Source organism: Neolamprologus multifasciatus, chromosome 12 (assembly GCF_963576455.1).
Source record: "Neolamprologus multifasciatus chromosome 12, fNeoMul1.2, whole genome shotgun sequence".
Classification (NCBI taxonomy): Eukaryota; Metazoa; Chordata; class Actinopteri; order Cichliformes; family Cichlidae; genus Neolamprologus; species Neolamprologus multifasciatus.
In genome coordinates this window covers 33,643,201-33,665,097 of record NC_140450.1, presented here as the reverse complement: position 1 = coordinate 33,665,097, position 21,897 = coordinate 33,643,201, and the positions used below count along the sequence as shown (strand labels likewise).

The 21,897-nt window shown below is 41.3% G+C and overlaps 1 protein-coding gene and 2 long non-coding RNA genes across 10 annotated transcripts in view; 1 reads left to right on the top strand and 2 right to left on the bottom strand.

Annotated features, from left to right (window-relative positions):
- Positions 1-21,897, top strand: part of fbrsl1 (fibrosin-like 1) — a 329,995-nt gene that overhangs the window by 1,765 nt on the left and 306,333 nt on the right. The window lies entirely within an intron of this gene.
- The window catches only part of LOC146507369 (uncharacterized), a 255,677-nt gene that overhangs the window by 26,577 nt on the left and 207,203 nt on the right, over positions 1-21,897 (bottom strand). The window lies entirely within an intron of this gene.
- LOC146507373 (uncharacterized) lies at positions 17,600-19,013 on the bottom strand. Its single transcript, XR_014877113.1, has 2 exons — positions 18,750-19,013; positions 17,600-18,718 (listed from the first exon to the last, which is right to left on the bottom strand). It is a non-coding gene; the product is annotated as an uncharacterized LOC146507373 (long non-coding RNA).

The window sequence follows — 21,897 nt, the reverse complement described above, 5'->3', positions numbered from 1 at the left end:
CTAGTCCAATTTGTAGCCAATTTACTTGAGATGGCGGTAATGAGATGGATGAGGATTACTCTTGTAATCGTCTGATATTTGTAGATGAGAGGATATCCCCCAAGGTGATCAGTGCTCGCTTTGATGTGTGTCTGTTTGGAGTCCTTGTCATGAAAGTGTTTACAACACACACACACACACACAGAGCCAGCATATGATTGGAGAATAAACAGGTGCTTTGGTGGGACAGGTTTGGATCTGGTTCGTGTGTTTTTCTGCTTTCTTGACACTCCGACCTCTGATAAACTGCCTATTACATCATTCGTGTGTTGGAGGCTGACACACCACGTGCTGATAACTCTGCCGCTGTCATTACTGTGTGGCAGCTATGTCAGATGTCAGAGCAGTGATTTCAGGAAGAGAGGAGGTTCCCCTGTGACACCCTCCTTTATTTAGCTGCTTTATCTCATTACATTCAAAATGACAAATGAAACATCCCTGTGGGATATTAGGCAGACTGATGAGGCAGGTTTGTTGTTGGATTTTTTTATGGCTCATTCTGAGGATGTACTGTATACAAATAACTACCTTTAAAAATATATACCTAATACTCACTGGTGTCTGTGTATTTTAAGCCTCGTTTGAGAAGCTGTGGATTCAATCACACCTTCCTATGTAAGCTTAACTATGGTGGCTATTAATCAGTCATCAGTCAGGCCTCCTACATAGCTCTTATTCAATATAATGGTGGACTGCGTGTTTGCAGCATAAAATCTCAACCAGTCGTCTGTTCTGAATGTAGGATTCACTCACATGAAGCTGATAATCAATTCTCCGCTGCCCAGCTATTAACAAGTTTAACCTGTCAGGGTCATCTGTGATTATCCTGCAATTCCATTTAGCTTCATGGTACTTAAAGCAGGCGGGAAAGCAGATAGGAGTGAAATATTGTTGGGAATTAACTTATATGAGAAGAATAATGATGTAAAACTGCTTTAATGACACTGCAGAGTTTTTTTGGCTAATCAGGCTAAATTTCACAAGCGGCACTCAAACCAGATAAACTTGTTATCACGTGTGTTGCTGCTCTCCTCATTCACCTCCATGTGATTTTGTATGTAAAAGCACCTTTGCCCTGTGTGCTGCACGGCAGCCGCTGTGCGCTGCACTTAATGACTTCTGGGGAAAGTAACACGTGTTGCGATGCTGTAAGACGTCTTTTTAGTTCACAAGTTGGACGTCTGTCTCTGATGCGGGAGACGAGGTTAGATTTATCCTCTGAGGGTTTTATCGTAATAAAAACACTACAGTAAATAAACGCTGCCTCTGTGAGAGCGAGGCGAAGCCAGATAATCATCCAATTTTAGTTTTACACATTTGCCAGCGATAATAATTCTCTGTGTCGAGCGAACACGGAGAAAGAACGCTGCGCGCTGCATAGAAGCTTATGTTTCAAGGCTACGCAAATGAGGCATGATACAGCTCAATGTGAAACGATACTCGCATACCAGCTACTTGTTGATAATTGGTCTGATTTGCATGCAAATGGCCTGCGCTTATTAAATGATGTTAGTGGATCTGGTACAATTAGAAGAAGAGATGAGCACAGATAGGGTTTTTTTTTTGTGCCTCTGATTTCGGTGCATGTGGTAAATGAAATCAGAGTGTTGACTTAGCGCTAATTTCGTGTATTGTTTGCTGTAAGTGACAACGCTAACGACGTTTGTTTTAGCTGCATCGCTGAGAGTGAAACGGCCTCTCCGCGGCGTGCGCCCACCGCAACCGTCACATCGTCTGTCCATGAGTCACTCTTTCACCTACTCACCGCGTGCTTGAGTGGAGCTCATGACCTACTCTACCTGTGCTAATTACTCATCAATTATGGGGGGGGAGGTGCAGTCAGGGAATAGCTCTGACTTATTGCATTATGCTCCGATAAGCTGGCACACCCTCTGGAGAGCGAGCGTGTGGTCCTCCTGACCTCTTTAAAGTGACTGATGGCCAGCGCGGTTGTGTTTATGTCAGGACATACAGTCGGTCTCATTAGGATTTCACCGTCATTAATATCCCATCCTCCCCGGGTTCAGCGAGCCCATATGGCCGACATAGCAATATTTACTTGTGTTTAATCTCATTGCTTTCAAATCTCCCTGTAATCTTTTTTTTCGTGCGTGTGTGTGTGTGTGTGCTCTCTGATGCACTTCAGGGTGAACGTGTTTCATAAAATCGACGTCACCTTTGGGTTGCTGCTGTTTGATTGTCCCATTCGAGTCTGTAACTCACGCCTGAGGTTACGGGTCGCTCCCAGAGCTCTTCCACTCTAAGCTCACTCAGTTGATATTCCAGCTCAGCGCCGATAGGATGGAGCTCCCTCGATGAAGGCTTAGGCTGTGCGGTGGTCTCGCCCGCTACCCCCGTAACCCCCGTTTCATTACAGCCGAAAGCAATTTGCAGCCACAGCCGCATTTGATTACGCCGTGTTTATTCGCTTTGAATCCCCTCGTTTCTCGCAGGAAAGCCGCTTACTTACCTGTGCAAATCGACTATGCAAACACAGCCGCGCTGCTTTGTCACCGGCGCCTTATGATGATGTTTTTAAAAAAAATGGGGGTATGATTCAGTGATGATTCAAAAATAGTCAATCTGTTACTGTGGGCTGGTGAAAAGGAGAGTTTCTGTGGTTTTGATTTCTTTTTTAAGTAAAGAATGAAATCATCGCGCACAAGTCAGGAAAATTAAAATTAAGGAAAATTTTCTCTTTTTAAGAAACACGACTTTAAGAAGAAGGAGAAATTAGCCCAACTTTCGGGAATTCTTTTACTTCCCGAAGGCCAATTTCGTGGACATAGCAGCGATATAAAACAATTATGCTTTACAGCTTATACCCTCCAGAAGTCTCCCTGTGTGTATTGAACAAGTGAGGAGATAATAAAATGACACAATTATCCATCTGTCAACGTATTAATAAGACGTTTGATTTGCTCCATTTGCTCTGTGAGTGATGTCGGAGTGGCAAATCCCCTCTCGTTAATCCACAATCCTTCTGTTCATCTGCTTTAACATGAATTTACAGATTTGTTTGGGTTTTCCGTTCCGCAGCGTGGCTTTCTAAATTCAGTCTAATGGGGGATTTCGGTTTAGTTGATTTAGTGATATTACAACAGTGTGAAGGGCAGGAGGCCAAAGGGGGTCTGGGATTCTGGCGGAAAATGGGTTCATATATCAAAGACTCTGTCTCTTTGTGTATCCAGGGACGATTCGCTTGCTGTTTTCCTGCATGGCTCTGTTTTCTCAAGTTTTGCACACTAATCATCCTCGATCGTTGGCTACTGAGTAGCACCGCTGGTGCAGTATGGGGAAATTAAGTCCCTTGCCCTCGAGGAGCTTGACAGTAGTTGTTAGGGAAACTGAGATTTGTTGCTTCGCTTTCTCTGCCTGTGTTTTGGCAGCTGGTGCATGGATTTAAGCCAGAAACTTTCCAGATACAAATATGTGTCATTATATATCATCAAGTGCTGCGATGAAGTCAGAGCGGCAGTTAGAAAGATTTCTTTTCGCCCCAGAGACTTCCCCTTAATATAGCTACACTCGAGTGTCTCATAGTTAGCACCCAGATATGACCACATGTTAACTATTTGGAGTCGTTAGCAAGGCCAGAACTCGAGATCTCGTGTTAGAAAGCACACTTGTGCAGAGACGTGCTGATAAATCCTGAGCTTGAACCGAAGGTTTGGCTTTCAGCAGATTGACGGATTGCGTAAAGCTTTAACCCTTTAAGACCTACCATAGAACCAAGTCCGCCAGAGCTTATATTATATTTTTACATGCTGTGGAGCCATTTTTGGGAGCATTTCAAGTTGCTATACATCAATACAACCATTAAAGCCTAAATTTTAATAATATGTCTGCATTAAGTGCATAGTAATTACATAAATCGCAAAAAAGTGCAATAAACTACAAAAAAATTGAAAATCGTTTTTGTTTTTTTAACATATATTTCTAGTTAGAGAAATTTAAGAGGCTTATCCCTCAAAACTGTAAATACGAAAAAGTTGCACAAAATAGTTTCCCACCACAGGAAATTTATTTTGAGTGTCTTCATAGTTTTATTTTTGAAATACACTAATTTCTATACACTGCAGGAAAAACGAAAATAAATATTATAATGCAAATTTGCAAAAAAGCAGCATGTGCATCAAAATAAACTATTTGCAGCAGTGCAATATGAGTCCTAAGCATCCCAGAAACGACACAGAAAGTCATAAAGTCAAAGATAACTTTTAAAAACACCAGTATAGGCTCATGAGGCCCTGATGGTAAAAAACGACATTTCCGCAAAATGACGTCACTTCCGGTTTTGGGCAGGTCATGGCGGACATGCGATAGTTCGTGCTGATGGATGTAGGAAGTGTTATGAACAGCTCATCGGATCGGCAAAGCGTGTTTCTGGAATATTATGTTTTTGTTGCTGCAAGTGCTTTTTATGCAGTTTTTGCAAAGTTATATGTGGAAGGAAACTGTGACCGAGGACAAGCTGATGGCATAAGATGTAAGTACAACTCCTCCGGTTTCATATGCAAAAAAAATGATTGTGCTAGCTTACGTGGTTGCAGAGCTACCGGGATTTAAAAATAGTTACGCAAAACGGAGCGTGCTGCTCCGACCGGTTTTAAAGGGTTAAAGAGCCCAGAAATCCTATAATTTCACATCTTTTCCCCGGGTCAGCTTTGCGTTTCCGCTCTGCTCGTTGCCACTTGAGTAACATGGCGCAAACCAACACTGGCACCTTAAACCGCAGCGGTCTTTGCTGTAGTGAGATGTCTCGCTTCCATGGTGAGGCAGCAGATTTGTTGCAGGGGTTGCAGCAATCTTGCTTCGTGTTTTCACTTTCCCCCAACGGTGATAGCGCTGTGCATCATATGTCGGCACTGACAAACAACTCCGGCTTTAATTAACAAGGCAGCCCCCCGAGGCTCCATTGCTCATTGGCTGACGCATCCCATGGAGAGAGCTTTCTTAATGCCAGTGGGACGTCCCCGAGCCCTGGCTGTCTCTAACTGTCACACACTGTAGGCGACAGCATGGCTGATAAATGCACGGTCACATTCGCGAGCCTTTTCTCCGCCCGACACAAACACATGACCGAACCTCCAGCGTGCAGCTGTCCAAGTTGTATACTCTTAAAGTTTTCCCTTAAAGAACGGCTTCCTAGTCAACTGGTCGTTGTGCATTTATATTGATTTAATCATTGAATAACATCAGAACATGATAAAATGTGGTATTTTTTTCTTTCAGAAAGCAATTGTTTATGAGTCCTTACTAATATAATGTTGTGTCACAGCAAGTCGTGGGTTATTCATTTACGCGCTGCCTCATGCTGCTGGAATCAGCAGCCTGTCGTGTTTGTGCTCTTCCAAACACACGTTGCCAACAGGAGAGTTGCTGAGTAGACAAAGCATGCAACATCAACACTCAGACTGGTTGAAAGCTATATGTAAATGCAGATCGGTCAAATAGCTAATAGATAGTTAACTGTCTGATTTGCTAATGATGATGTCACTGGTGCGGTTTGAGTTTGCTTTTTCCTTTTTTGTGACCCATCAGGCCTTCGTCAATTCATTTAATCAACCAACTTTTGGTTGATGACGATGCTGCGGGATGATCACTTTCGTCTGTTACCGACAACACCGTATTCACAAAAGTGTGAGGCCTGCTTAGAGATGCATGTAACGCGTATTTGTATTAGGAACTTCCCAAAGCTGATCTAGGTTGCAAATGATCTTCTCCAAAAAAGGGGAAACGAGCATCGCAGTTTCCCAAAGCTCAACTGCAAAATAGTGTTTAAAGAGATTTGGTTTACTGGCACTGTGAATACCAGCGAGCCAGTTCTGGCATTGTATTGTATTGTTTTTTTTTTTTGTATTGTATCTTTATTTATTTCAGACATATACAGAAAAAAAACCAATATATACACAAGTACACATACTTGCATTTACAAACATGAATATATATGTAAATACACACGCGTATGTGCTCAAATAAAACAAAAAAAGAAAATAAATAAAATAAAACAGAGTCTAAATGACATGAAATGACAATTATTAGGTCTGAAATGGAGTAGGAAGAAGTATGACATACTTATTAATCCCCACCCCATGCTCAACATTCATCCCTTTTGTTCATTTCTAACTAACACTTATAAATTGTTTCAGCTGTTAAGATGTTAATGAGTTAATGTGCAGGTGCTTTCATTTTTAGGTGCTGTTGTAGATTCCTTATATAAAGTAGGTTTAGTGCAGTTTTTTTAGTGCCTGTTTTAACCCTTTAAAGCCGGTCTGAGCGGGCACGCTCCGTTTTGCTTAACTATTTTAAAATCCCGGTAGCTCTGCAACCACGTAAGCTAGCGCAATAATTTTTTTTTGCATATGAAACCGGAGGAGTTGTACTTACATCTTATGCCATCAGCTTGTCCTCGGTCACAGTTTCCTTCCACATATAACTTTGCAAAAACTGCATAAAAAGCACTTGCAGCAACAAAAACATAATATTCCAGAAACACGCTTTGCCGATCCGATCAGCTGTTCATAACACTTCCTACGTCCATCAGCGTGAACTATCGCATGTCCTCCATGACCTGCCCGAAACCGGAAGTGACGTCATTTTCGTTACCATCAAGGCCTCATGAGTCTATACTGGTGTTTTTAAAAGTTATCTTTGACTTCATGACTTTCTGTGTCGTTTCTGGGATGCTTAGGACTCATATTGCACTGCTGGAAATAGTTTATTTTGATGCACATGCTGCTTTTTTTTTTGCAAATTTGCACTATAATATTTATTTTCGTTTTTCCTGCAGTGTATAAAAATTGGTGTATTTCAAAAATAAAACTATGAAGACACTCAAAATAAATTTCCTGTGGTGGGAAACTATTTTGTGCAACTTTTTTGTATTTACAGTTTTGAGGGATAAGCCTCTTAAATTTCTCTAACTAGAAATATATGTTAAAAAAGCAAAAACGATTTTACATTTTTTTGTAGTTTATTGCACTTTTTGGCAATTTATGTAGTTACTATGCACTTAATGCAGACATATTATTAAACTTTGGGCTATAATGGTTGTATTGATGTATAGCAACTTGAAATGCTCCCAAAAATGGCTCCACAGCATGTAAACATATAATATAAGTTCTGGCGGGCTTAGTTCTATGGTAGGTCTTAAAGGGTTAAGGAATATGAACATGTTTTTATTTTGCCCAATGAGAAATGTTACATGGCTTTTTGGCTTATTATAGTTTAAGAAAAAAAGGGGAGGGAGTGAATAAAAAATGTAGATTTAATGTGATTTGATTTTGTGACCTTATCATTTTACCAGCCTATAAATAGCAGCCCAATGGAGAGCTCCCGAGGGAGTCACATGTTACACTGGAAGGGCAAAGCATCATAGATTTCAGTGACAGTGGACTAAAATAGGCACATTTGTTTAAACCTACCTTCCTTGTGTATCTTCTGACCACTAGTAGAACTAGAAAGTAGTGTTTTGGTTTTTGTTGTACTATTTCTTGTTTAATTTGAGTCAAACATCCGCACATGCACAGGTACAAGCATGCAAACAATGCAGTTTACGTTCCTGCTGCCAGTTTCACATTATTCACTCTGATCAACAGTTGGTTGCAACACAGGGAAATAGTGTTCCTGTAAAGGCAGATAAGAAGACGGCAACACAGCGAACGTGGGCGTTAACTCTATTTGATTTAAGATGTTTACAAAAATCAGCTACAAGGACGCACAAATACTATATTAATAAGGAGCATTGTTCTGAAGTACTGTTCTTGGTGGCAGTGAAAGCGAAAGTCGGTCCGTCTGAAAAGAGAGCAAACCTGAGAACACGTTCGATGGCCTCTTTTGTGCTTGGCATTTATTGAATCACTTGCACAGATTTTTTTCAAGTAATGAAAAATGTCACGAGCTAAGAATGATTTAAATGTTCTTCTCATGTGTGATAATGTGTATTTGTTGATTTCTGAAGGTTGGAAACCAGTGGGATTAATGGCTGCCCTCTCCAGCGAGAGCTTTGTGAAACTGTCAGTTGTCTGTTTTTATGGGTCTGAATGCAACGACACTTTTAACTGTCAGAATAAGAGCCTCTTTGTTTTCAAGCTCAAAGCTGCAAGCTTGGCGACGGTGCACACTGACACATAATAAGAGGCACATAAAAGCACGTGGGTAACTTGTTGTAGGCATATATATCCACTTCCTGTCTTCCATCTTCCTGTCTCCGTATTTTCATTGCGGTGAATGACAGGATGTAATTACCTTCTGATTAAGATGCTGTCCCTGAGCCTGCGATGGCTCAGGAGCTGCACTGTTATAAGGTTTCCACAGTAATTATCTGCTGCTGATTTGTCCCCCCCCCCACCCTTTTTTTTGTTGCTTTTCACAACCACTCTCTGGCTTCTTGATTAACGAATGTTATTAAACAATGTTAACAAAAGACATTTCCTTTGAGCGGTTTAAGAAAAAGACATTTTGGGGGGATAACTTCATAGTAATCATAATTGTCATTCAGCTGAGGTATTTTCCAGCCCTGTGATTTTGGTTAATATATAATGGTGCACTTGGCCGCAGAAGCTCTGAATGAATGACTAGCAGACGAGGGCTGTGAAGGATTTACAATAAAAGTAATGAAATCTAAATAGAGAGGGCACTCTTTAAGTGGCTCATTAAGTAATGGCTGTTTTCCTTTTCAGCCGTGTCCTTCTCTGGCGTAGAGCAAAGAGAGAGCTCTGAAAGCCTGGCTTACTTCGGCCTTCATATCACTTGAATCCCTTTTCAACATTTTGTTTATGTGCACGACTGGAGGTCGACTTTTCAAACCTTGCCGACTTATTTTGTAGAAAGGTCGCGGTGTCACTAAGAGTTGTGTGTTGGGGAAAAGTATTCATAATGATTTCAATAACACTCCGCTGCAAGCAAATATAAAAGCTTTTGTGTGTGTGTTTGCAAGAAACAAGCTGTACCTGAGAAAGAGAAAGGACCTGAGTTTACCAGGCGACATATTAGAGTTGAAGTGATGATGGTTTATGTACTTTAAATAAAGATCAAATTAGCTGCATAATGGCTGCATAACGGTTTTAAACTAGGCAGAACTTGCAAGCCGAGTGCTCGAATAAGGAAGAATTACTACTAAACGTAAGCGTAGAAGTGCAAAAGTCTTGGATCAACCTTTATTTCTTTATATTTTGCTTGGAAAATCAGTACGGGGTTGAGTTTGTACAACTCTAACAAGCTTAAAAGTCAATATAACCTGAACTCTCTTATGTGATCCTCCTTTCATTTATTAAAGCAATCATAAGGAGTCGTTCTCCAGGCTTCTTAAAGTACATTCAAAGCTCTTCTTTGGATGTTTCTGCCTTTTGTTCTGTTCTGTATCAATAATGTTGAGTTTTGGGCTCCAGGGAGAGCAATCAACGACTGAGCGCGCTCCATTGTGCGTTCTTCTATCCAGATATAGTTTTACTGCATCATCAGTGTGTTTGGGATTGTGGTTTCGCTCATAAAGCTGTTGCCAATCACTCACTTTCCAGATGGTGTTGCATGGTTGATCAACGTCTGATGGTACTTTCCTACCTTCATTCATTCCATTGGCTGGCTGAAACACAGCCCCAAACCATGACAGAGCCTAAACTGCATTTTGCAGATGGCTCCAGTGACTCACTGTTGTACTTCTCTCCCGACATCCTGTGTACATATTGATTTATTCGGCCAGAAATTTCAAATTTGGATTAATCGCACCATAAGACCTGTTGCCACTGACTTTTCAGTCCAGTAATTTTTCACACCTAAGGCTTAAGGATGTCTTCTCGACAGCCACCGTTCCTTTGAGATACAAACAGTAGATAGATCAAGGGTGAGATAATCTCTCAGGTCCTGCTTCAGATCTTTAATGGATTTTATTCCTATTTCAAATGCTTTTTCTCATAGTTTTTTTTCCTCGCTACTATTTGTTTTGACCTCCACTTGTTCAATTTCTTCAAAATGTTCAAGGACGCGCTGCACACCATGCCAAAAAGAGGCCCTGTTTTCAGCTGATAGCTCTATTGCTGCAAAAATAGCATTTTATTCCAACCTGTGGTGTCATTAGATGTTTTTTTTTACTTTTATAAGTAAATAAAATTTGAGGCAGCATGGTGGCACGGTGGTTAGCACTGTTGCCGCACAGCAAGAAGGTCCTGAGTTCAATTCCACCATCAGGCCGGGGCCTTTCTGTGTGGAGTTTGCATGTTCTCCCTGTGTTTGTGTGGGTTCCCTCCGGGTACTCCGGCTTCCTCCCACCGTCCAAAGACATGCAGCTTGTGGGGATAGGTTAATTGGATAATCCAAATTGGCACTAGGTGTGAATGTGCGAGTGAATGTGAGCGCGAATGGTTGTCTGTCCCTGTGTGTTGGCCCTGCGACAGACTGGCGACCTGTCCAGGGTGTACCCTGCCTCTCGCCCTATGACAGCTGGGATAGGCTCCAGCGCCCTCCGCGACCCTGAAAAGGAGAAGCGAATGGATGGATGGATAGATAAAGACGCTACACAATGTTTAAAATCTCTACAGCTGACGCTGAGATACCACATTTGACCGCATTCAAGCTTTCACTTTCATGATACAGTTGAAGGCTTTTAGAGACGCGGGATGATTCAGCAGCATGGTATTAGTGGCACAAATCTCAAGTCTTCAAAAACAGCATGCAGATTACAAATCAGCCTCCAGTCCATGTGGTCATGTTTTTCAGGAATGGCTTGTTTTCAAAGGCATGACTCACACAGTCGTGACATTGTGCAGAGTCTTGCTGCATGTTTTCTTAATAGATCGCTCTTGGTGTGAAAGCAATTAGCGTTAACAGTTGTCGACATGCTCTTCTGCTACCGACACTCACTACCAACACCAGCTCTGAGGGGAATAGTCTTTATAGGCCAAGCGATGCTGACAATAATTGCTCAGCACTCAGCTCCCCATCTGAAATAAGATACAGTGATATGTTAGGCTGCAATTTATTACAGCTCATTGTTTGTTGGTGTGTTGATTGCATTTGCAACATTTAGCCTTTTCTGTGTATGAGTTTCTGTGTGGGTGCGGGCGAAGCCAAATAAGGACTGTTGCTTCAGTGTTTTGCGCGATAGCTTTGGCAGCCATATAACGAGCCGTGGCCAAGATAATAGAGCTTAGATAAGAGGTTGGTTATGCAATGTGGAATTTCTCTCTTTCCTATTGCTACGTCGGCTCCATTCACTGTCTGGATGACTTTAGTGTGACAACAGTGGATTGAGCTGCCACGCTCGGTTGTGCCGTCGTTATGAAGCACCTTGTCGCCCAGCCGCGCTCTCAGAAAGACTGCGTGGGGGCAGGAGTCTACGAGGAGGAGTTTGTCATTCCTGATGCACTGTAAATGAAGGGAAAGTCGCTTTTCCCTCCATCTGAGTGATTATCGCCCTTTCACTGACCATTGTTATCCACTTCTGATAATGACTGTCGGGCAGTTTTCTTGATATGTGGTGCAGTCGGTATTTCAGACGACCCTTTTAACAGAGTATATTTTCCCCTTGTGTCTTCTTGCTTGCTTTTCATAGTGCAGTGTGGCTTTATTTGTTTTGCCTCTTCTTTATTTTATTAACTTTTCTATCTTCCTGTGAATAATATGACATAGCAAGTAGAGCCGGGCCATATCACACAGTTTCCGATAAAACCGGTATAATGTTGGGCAACGATAAGAAAATGAAATATCGTGATAGAATATGGGTAAAACGCGCATGCGCATTGCCTTTGTTTTCATACGCACACGGCGGCGACGGAGAATAAAAATGGCGAAAGCGGATCGTTGAATGAAACGGATGAACCAGAATTGGTTTGTAAAAATGCTGCAACTTCAGTGGTGGAACCGGTTTAGCTTTTGTCCGTCAGATACACAACAAAGCACTATTTTTGGTAGAGCATGCTAGCGGGCCGTTGTTATTACCGTGTTTTTTGGAAAATACGGCACACTTAAAATCAATCCTTTGATTTTTCTGAAAGTCGACAGAGCCCCTTATAATCCCGTGTGCCTTATGTATGAATTCTGGTTGTGTTTACTGACCTCGAAACGATTTTATGTACACGGCGCTCGAAAATCTGTCAAATGTTTCAGTACGACTTTGCTAAGCTGTGAAGCCGCACCGCTTGATGGATTGTCGGAGCATTACGGCATCGTAGGCGGAGTGATACGTACTGTGCTTCAACATAATATTACCGTATTGTGTGTGTATAACCTCTTTTTAAGCTTTGTGGATATTAAACATGGTTATGCTGAGGATATGTCGGCCAGTTTCCACTGGAAATGCTTTTTGGTTAAACTGTCAGCAAGGAATTTGCATTTGCACTGTTAAATTTTTATATAACTTTAATGCACATTAAAAAACAGCTGCTTGTTTAAGTGAAAATGCATCGATGGGTTTTTTTCCACTAATAAAGTTGTGGAGTTGTAAAGTATTTTGTCTAGTGTCAATTATATCGTCATTTATATTGTTATCGCAAATTTTCAAATGTATATCGTGATAAATAATTTTGGTCATATCGCCCTGCTCTAATGGCAAGTTTTTCAAAACTATCAATAAACGATAGTGACGAGCCTCTTGCATGTTGGGTAGCAGTTAAATCGATCTTCTCTGTGCTTGTTGCAAATGAATGCTGTTGAGTGCTCCAGAACACCTTTGATATTGGGATAAAGTGCTAGAAAAGTCATTTTCTTGTTTTCCCACAGACACTGTTACATGACCAGTGTTTGAACATTTCTACTCACGAGTACAACATGTGGTAGAAAAAAGGCCTTTTTTGTTAATATTCCAGCTTAGGGCTGTTCGATATAACGATATATATCGGATGACGATGTGAAAACGTCTATCGTTTCATTTTACACTATCGTTTGTTTCGTGGTGTCGCAAAATAAACTGTTTACGGTTATAGTTTTTCATCGTTTTGATGGTCACTGTAGAATTTCCTGAAGTTCTTGTCACTACCCGATCCGTACCGGAAACCCGATCGGTACCCCGCATGCGCGAAAGGTGTCTACTTCCGGTCGTAGCGTTTTACGATAGTTACGGGTCAGAGTATCTGTTAAGATGTTAAGAATAATAAGTATCTCTTAAAATGTTTGCAATAATGAAACATTTCAATATAACGAAGACAAAAACCAAAAATAAAAAGATAGTTACGGATCAGGACATGGTCTGCGCATGTGCAGATGTTTTCTTCTTCTTCTGTTCGTTTAATGGCAGTTTACTCCCCAATGTACGAGGATACTGCCACCTGCTGACCAAGCGAATGAACCCTGTTGTAAACTGAATTAGTGTCATTACAATCGTGTGTTATATTATATATGTCGGGACGTTAAATCCCTTATGTCGGGATATGAGATTTTGTTCAGCCCTAATTCCCGCAAGAAAGTCATAACAAGAGTTGTTCATTTCCATAGAGCATTTTCAAAAGAACCATTCAGTCACCAGGCTTACATTGTGGGTTTTTTTGTCAGGATCTGCCGATGGTGCACAAAAGCTAAAAATGTAGTTGTCAAGAAAAACTCACAGGGAGTTTCCTGCTCTGATTTGTGACTTTTAAATCCTTCTTCTCCATCCGTCGTCTCGGCAGTATTCAGTGACTTTCCTGTAATTCAAAACTCCAATGCTTAGAAATGACCTGAGGGTGTAATATAAACCTGTAGCACGTTGGACACTTACTTTTTTCATGTAAAGTTACACTTAGGATATCATGAAAATAAAATGTGACTATAGAACATGTGGAAACAAACAGATCCCTTCATGCATTAAATGATGCTCTATAAGAAAAAGAGAAAAAGGATGATTATATGTGTTTGGCCTAAATGTTGGGCCACATTTGGATAAAACTGATGGTGTTGAGTCCTGCCCAAATATCATGAAGCCTGTGACATTTGGACTTCCAGTGATCAGCCCATTTCATAACTCCTGGGTAGGGATGGGTATCGTTTAGGTTTTATCCGATACCGGTGCCAAACCGGTACTTTTGAAACGGTGCCGGTGCTTAAACGGTGCTCAAACCGGTGCTTAAAGAATGGAGAACACAAAATTGGTCCAAAAACCTCTCATGTTCAGCTGTTTTTTTGTAAAAAGATAACAATGTTAGCCTTTTCTGCAGCTATGGGGCATATATGGTATCACTCTTGGCTGGAAGCAGCTTAATCAATGGAAAAAACACAAACTTTGTCCAAAAACCTCTCATGTTTAACTGTTTCCCACTTTTTCTTTGGTCATTTTAGCCTTTTTGGCCAGGGTGAAGGGAGTATCTGCCATCAAACAAGAAGACAGCCACATGTAGCTATGATGATGTTTGCTAGTTCACCTTACATGCATTAATGTAATAACGTGGTTAGCCTACTCAACGTAAATTACACACGAACAACATTAAGCTACTCACGCAGAGAAGAACGGCTGCTGCTGCATCATCATCCTCATCATTTCTGCTACACTGGCAGGGCTAGGGGCCAGGACTCTCCTCTTCGGGTTTTTGGGGGATGTTGCTAACTCCGGGTCGATAACAGGCATCCCACCCGCAGTAGATGTGCTCGGTGTGAGGTCTCGCAGCAAGCTATCAAATACGGTGCATTTCTCGGCTTTTAACAAAACGCTATGCGTCGCCAGGTGTTTCATCGGATTTGAGGTGTTACCTCCTTTGACAGCATCACAGTATCAGCTTAAAGCACTTGTTGCAGCTGCTGAGTTTGCATCTTTTGCTGTGAAGTACAGCCAGACTTTTGACCGCTTTGCCTTGGGCATTTTAGCTCTGCTCTAAAAGAACGTACGTACCTGGACCCGCCTACTATCCCCGGAAACGTAAAATGATTGGCTAGAATCTAAAGTGTATCATTCCATACCAGTTGGTGGCGGTAATGCACCTTTCAGTTGTTTGCCAACCGCCAATACAAATGTAAGGAAGAAGAAAGTGTACCACAGCTCAGGAAAATAAAGCACCGAAATGTGCGCTGCTTTTCGGTCTGGTTACTACCGTTTATGTCAGAACCGGTGCCATCATGGCACCGGATACCGGTACCCATCCCTACTCCTGGGTCATATCTGACCAACTGAATACTCGCTGGTGCCGTAACCAATCCACAGCACAGCCGCAAGCAGCCCAGATGAAGCCCAAAATAAGTTTGCCAGATATTGTTTTAAAATAATATCACTTTTGTTTTTATAACAGTCTAAGAAGTCACTGAGGAGTGATCACATTGTGGGTTTTTACTTTACGATTATGTGGCTTACGTGCTGTTTTAGAGGGTTTTTGATGCTGCCAAGATTAAATTACAGGGGGAAACACAAAACCCTTCTGGCGAATTTATTATGTATTGATTTGCCATAAACACATGTTCAGTTTAAAGCTAATATAAACATAGTTCGTGCTTTAACACATTTCCTATAATGGTTACACTTTTGCTCGAGAGGCAGTCTCCATGGTTCTGTATGCGTCTGTCGAAGGTTTCGTCAGTTTTATAACAGGCTTGACCTGATGCCAGCTCAGACATTTACTTTATGAATCCTCGGGGCGTCTATGAAAGTCAATGTTCCGGCTGCGTGCTCAGCAGAGTGAATAGGAAGAATGTGTTTGAAATATAATGGGACATATAATAAGGGATATGTAACGCAGCCACCGCTGCAGTAAAAATCTGCAAAGGCAAGACAATCGCTGTCACGCAGAGGGATCCGGCAGGAAGATCTGCCAGAGAAAAAGTATTGTCAGTATTTGTTTCCTCTTTCTGTACAGACAGCGCATATATTCAGTTTTCTGGTTTTTTCTCGTAATCTGCAGGTTGTTTGCCCATAGATCAAAGGCAGTAAAATGCATCTGCTCCCCTCTTGTGAACAGGCCACACGGCTCATTTCAGACGGGCCACTTTGTCAGCGCGTCTGAAACGAGGACACGCACCTTCGAGCCAGCAGGGCTCTACCCAAGGCGTGGAATTAGATCAAAAATTACACACACACACATTCAGAGCCTGAGCACAAGGCCAGTTGGTGAGTCAATAAAAAAACAGACAGCGTGTGAGAGAGAGAGAGAACGTAAACAGAACTCTGCCAAGCTACTGTTTGCATTCCACATCTCTTGGCTTCACGGCTGCTGCTTCAGACGCCATGCTATTCATAGGCACACTTATAATGATTTGTAAGTATCACCTTTAATGAATCAAGCTGTCTACTCCAATATAACAGATTCCATATTGTCATTTATTAAAACTGCACTAGAAAACCCTTAAAACTCTTAAAGCTACACTTGAAAACTCTTAAACTGAACAGTTACTTTAATGCAAATGTGTTTTTTTTTCCAGGATTTCTCTTGTTATCATTGTTTAAATAAATTAACACCAGAGAACATCTGAGGATCTCATTCTGGCTTAAAAAAAAAGCAGACTGCATACTACAAATATAATTGTGTAAACAGTGGAAGGGAGTTTATCATTTTTCATAGTGATACAGTTCATGCTTTTTATTGATTGCTTTTCTGGCTCGGCATCTGTCGTGACTGAAAGCGTTTGTGTGGGATATTAAAGCTATTTTCTGGCTTTGTGAATAAAGACGGATCGCGCTTCAATTTATGCCCATTAAAAAAATCTTTAAAATCAGCATGGTGTGTGCTTGAGTTTAGGTTCAGCGGGACATGCTCGATGCTTGATTTAAATGAGGGATGTACACGTATTGGCTAGAGGTGGGAATCACCATACATCCCACGATACGATATTATCACAATACTTAACGCACGATACGATATTATTGCGATTTTTTAAAAATATTTTGCGATATTCAGATTCTGTACATAAAGGTAAACTTTATCAATATTCATTTTATCTAATATCAAAGTCTCACACTCAGTCTTTCTCTCATTTCAGTTTTATTGTTGACAAACTGAACGGTTTGTATTACAGTCTAGTCCAACTTAACTGAACGCAACCATCTGGTACAATTATAGCTATTCTGAACTATGCAGTTTATGAAAACTATGCAGCCCCTTCAGCAACTGAAGAATTTGAAAGTAAATTAAAACAAAATATAATTTTACATTAAATAAAAAAGTTTTAAACTTAATTAAAATAAAACATGTCTTAAATTAAAATAAGTAAACTGTCATGTTTATTGCTGCCATAAAAAAAGTTAAACACATTTGGACAGTGAAGGAATGTCAGGATTCTTGCTCAGAAAAAGGATCAACATGCTCTGAAGTCAGAGCACAAAAACCTTTTTTTTGTAACAAAATATCGATTTCTGCTGTCCCTGTATCGATACATTATTAGCAAACAAAATATCACGATATCGATTTTTTCCCCCACCCCTAGTATTGGCTGAATGTCAGTATTTGCCAGCACTGTTTGATTGATATTAGCATATCCTAAAATAAGACGATGTTTACCAATATCAGGAGCTTTAACTGTTTTCTCATCTTAATTTTGTTCGGTAAAAAAGTTGGAATAAAGGAAACGAATGGTAAAACCAAAATAAGGAAATGGAAAAATTACCTGTATTGGAATAAACCAAATAAATAAGAGGAGCTTTAATAACCATTGTTTTTTTTTCATCGCTAAATTGCTTGATGTCATCTGCAAACAAGCGTATTAGATCGATACTCCAAGATTATCTATTTTGAATTACAAGTGGGAAAAGATGGATTGATGCATTCCTACTTTTCACAAGTTGCCCCGGTGACAAGAAGTCTGCTCATGTGTGATTAGTAAAAGGTCGAAATGTTTAAATGTCAGCAATTGTACATGTGTTAAAACAGCTGTAATGATATTACTGTCTGTATATTTGTGGTTTAGGTTTGTTCCTGAGATTTTAGTCGTAGATCAGGCGTGTTCATGCTGGTGCAAATGCTCCACGTGCTTTGTTATTATTATTGTGAATGCATTATGCAATGTACTTGCAGTCTCATAAACAGATTGCATCAAAGAAAGTTACCAGGACTACGACCGCTTTTAGTCAACTGCCATCTTTAAAGTCTCTTTGGACAGAGTCAAAAACAGCGAGGCTGCCGGACACTGGCGCCACCGGGCCCTCTGACCACCACCAGTAGGCAAACATGGGGTTAGTATCTTGCCCAAGGATATTTGACATGCAGCCAGGAGGCAGCCTGGCATCGAACCACCGACCTTCTGATTAGTGGCTGACCTGCTCTGCCATCTGAGCTACAGCCACCCCGTACCAGGTACCCCTGAGCAAGGTACCGTCCCTACACACTGCTCCCCGGGTGCCTGATTTGCGGCTGCCCAATGCTTCACTGAGTGAGTGGGTTAAACACAGAAAGAGTAATTTCCCCACGGGGATCAATAAAGTATACATTATTATTAAATTCAAATGAATATTTCAGCAAAACCTTAAGCGATTTGAAGCAGAAATTTCAGAAATTCCTCCAAAAATAGAGACGTTGTTGTTGCAGGATGACGATTTATCCGAAAACTTGCATAGACACTGAGCAGCGTTGCTTTTACGGGAATATAACCAGAGTACTAGTTGAGTTGAGGTCTCTAGTTCTTGGCAGAGAAGTTGACACAGACTGATTGATTGAAACATATTGTCTGTATTTATAAATCAGGTGGCAGTAACTTGCAGACCTTTGCCAGCCTTGTTTGTGATTGGAAGTTCCCCCAGAAGTTCATGATGTTGCACACACTCAACTTTTAGGCAACCAGCTGGTCACTGCAACTACTTGCAGTTTCAAAACATTTGAAACAACCACCAAGCAACTACAGAGTTTACCAAGTCGCAGTGATGTTGCCACCTTTCTTTAAGGTGTAACTGAAATACCATTAGGTGTTTAGTTCAGTGTGCAGGACTTTGTACTATGGAGCTGGCCAGATAAATTCTCTTTGGATATTTGTCTTGTCAAACGTAACTTCTGCAGGCAACATCTAGAAAAGTGCACGTGTGAAACACTTAATGAGACAACTTGAGGAACTAAATAAGCATTCCAATTATACCAAGGCTTGATATCAAGCTTGATATCAAGCCTTGGGGAATTTAATTTGGCTTTTACTTAACGTTTATTTATTTTACGCTTATTTATTCTATCCTGTTATTCTATTGTTAATTTAGGTTTTACCTAATATTTATTGATTTTATTCTTATTCATTTTTTAATCTTCTTACTCTATTTATATTTATATTTATATTGTATCCCGTTCTTATTTATTTGATCTTTTTACCCAGTATATATCCTATTGTGTCATATCTCCAGTGTTTCCTCGGAGGGCGCTCTCTGCACCGGGGCTGTGATCGACCGTGGCTGCTGGGGCTCTGGGGGTTTTAACCATGTAAAGCACTTTGTGCTACATTTTTTTTTGTATGAAAAGTGCTTTATAAATAAAGATTGATTGATTGATTGATTGATTGATTGATCCGTCCCCCAAAATGTGCCACTGGTGTATAGCAAGCAGTGAGCCAGCACACCAAAAGAAAGGGAGTTTTTCCTTCCCACTGTCGCCAAAGTGCTTGCTCATAGGGGGTCATATGATTGTTGGGTTTTTCTCTGTATCTATGAAGCGCCTTGAGGCGACATTTGTTGTGATTTGGCGCTATATAAATAAAATTGAATTGAATTGAATTGAAGAAACAATCAGACGAGTAGCTAAAAAAGCAACAACAAAACAAACAGACAATGGTGAAACAGAGAGCATGGGCTGAGGTATTCAGGCGTCCTGCTTAATTGTTTCCTGGCAGCAGGAATAAGCTTGTTCTCAGTGCATAAATCCTCCTGTTTTCATTTATGTGCTCCAGGTGTTGATGAAACAATTCCCCTTGCTGGATAATCATATTTCTACTTCCCACTTGCCAAGACACTGAAATGGTAAAGAGGATGGACCCCCCCCTCCCGCCGAACTGACACATCGCACACACCACTAGCTCTCTCCGTGCATGTGTGAATGGATCTACTTGGCGTTTCAATTTGCACAATAATGCGAGAGGAGAAAAGCGGTTATGCTCGCTGACAGGCTACACCAGAGGGGTCGGTGTGTGTGTGCATGTGTAAGGCCACGTAACAAAAAAACAATCATTTATAATTCGTCAGCCTTATATTTAATGAGTAAATCAGTCAGTAAGCAGGACAGTTTATCACTTAGTCAGTCAATCTGGCAGCTGGTTAGTCAATTAATAAGGTTGTGAAGTCACTTAGTCTTCCAATGAGTTGTCATGCAGCATCATCTCTGTAGAGGAAACTGATGAGGACGCTGGTTTTGATTTAATCTCCAAATATGACAACGTTTTCACCCAAACTGAAAATGATAGGCCTCAAATAGCACTTAAGGAGCAAATGTGCGTTTAAACTCTTGATTTGTATCTCGCCTCCACTCCTCACCCCCCTCGTGCCCTCTCTTTTTCCTCTTACGTTGAATGATGTGGCATAAAGAGCTGTTTTACGACTGCCAGAACAAGCCTGTATTTCTAGTAGCTGCCAGTCATTTCCTGGCCCGTGGCATTGCCTTTATCACTCATGAATCCTATAAATGTAACTGTGGGTCACATACCTCTGGAGGCTTCTCCAAGCCTCTGTAGCTGCAGGGAGGAATGTTAAAATCAAAGGCAGGCTCAACAGTGTCGGCGCTGTCATCGAACTGAGATATACTGCTGCAGATTCACATAAAGGTGCACAACTCCTCCCTGCAGTGTTGTACTTGTGGTTTAAGGCAGCCTGTTTTGGAACTTAGGGGTGTGGCATTAGCAAAGTAATCACGTTACGATTTAATAACGCCACAACTCAAGCGCTGACAGGAAATCCAGAATGCATCCGCACCTCTGACGCTGTGAGGTGGCCTGCTTTGCTCACGCTACCCATTTGACGTCCTTTTATTAACCGGTCTGCTCTTACTTACCGTCTCACAGTCAGATCCCTGACAGGAATCTGGAGGAGACAAAGAGAGCAAAGAGAGCTAATGTGTGTTTTTTGACCCCCTTCGGCAAAACAGCAGGCATTGTTTGCAGGAGAAGAAGACACAATGGTGTTTCTGTTCAAAGCAAGCACAAGTGAAAGCCTGTCAGGGCTGAAGGAAAGCGAAGGGTGGAAAGATAGAGAGGGAGTGAAAAAGGTCTTTCTCACAAACGCCACCTGTTTGGATACTCGCTGTGGGCATTTAACCTGCAACTTGCTGCTGTTAGGAGTTTGGCCTGTGTCTTTTCTGCAAGTTTCCAAGTACTTCATAAAAAAGAGAACACTAAAACATAAAGGCTATGCTAAAAAAAGGCGGTACTAATTTCAACAGATTCCCCTTCTTTGCTCAGCAAGTACTAGAAGTGAAAATTTTGTCTCAAAAACAAACGTTTGGTTTAACAACTCAGTTTTGAAATGACTTATTACAGCAGAAGAGTAAAGTATTACACTGCCAGCTCATTACTCCTCGCAAATATGCATAAAAAGTGAGGAGTGAACTGTAAATATCCTCCAGGAGCCTATAGATGCTGCAGTTGAAACAGCAGGGATGCAGGGCACCAGAAGACATTGTACCTGCAAATGGTGCGGCTCAAGTATCTCCTTTTTAGCTATCAAAACCCAACACTGGCTGTGGCTCAGGAGGCAGAGCGGGTCGTCTGCTAATCGGAAAGTTGGTTTGATCCCTTGCTGCTCCAGTCGGCATGCCAAAGTATCCTTGGGCAAGATACGGAACTCCGAGTTGCTCCCGATGCGTTCAGTGGAGTTCGAATGCGTGCGAACGTTGGATACAAAGCACTTAAGCACAGGGAAACAAGCTTGAATGAAAGAGACATGCTGTATAAAGTGTTTGGAGTGCTCGAGTAGAAAAGCACTCTATAAGCACCCGTTTACCTTATTAAACCAGATGATGCTGCGCCGTGATATTTCTTTCCCATGCATTGGGAAAAGAGCACCGCTCCTGC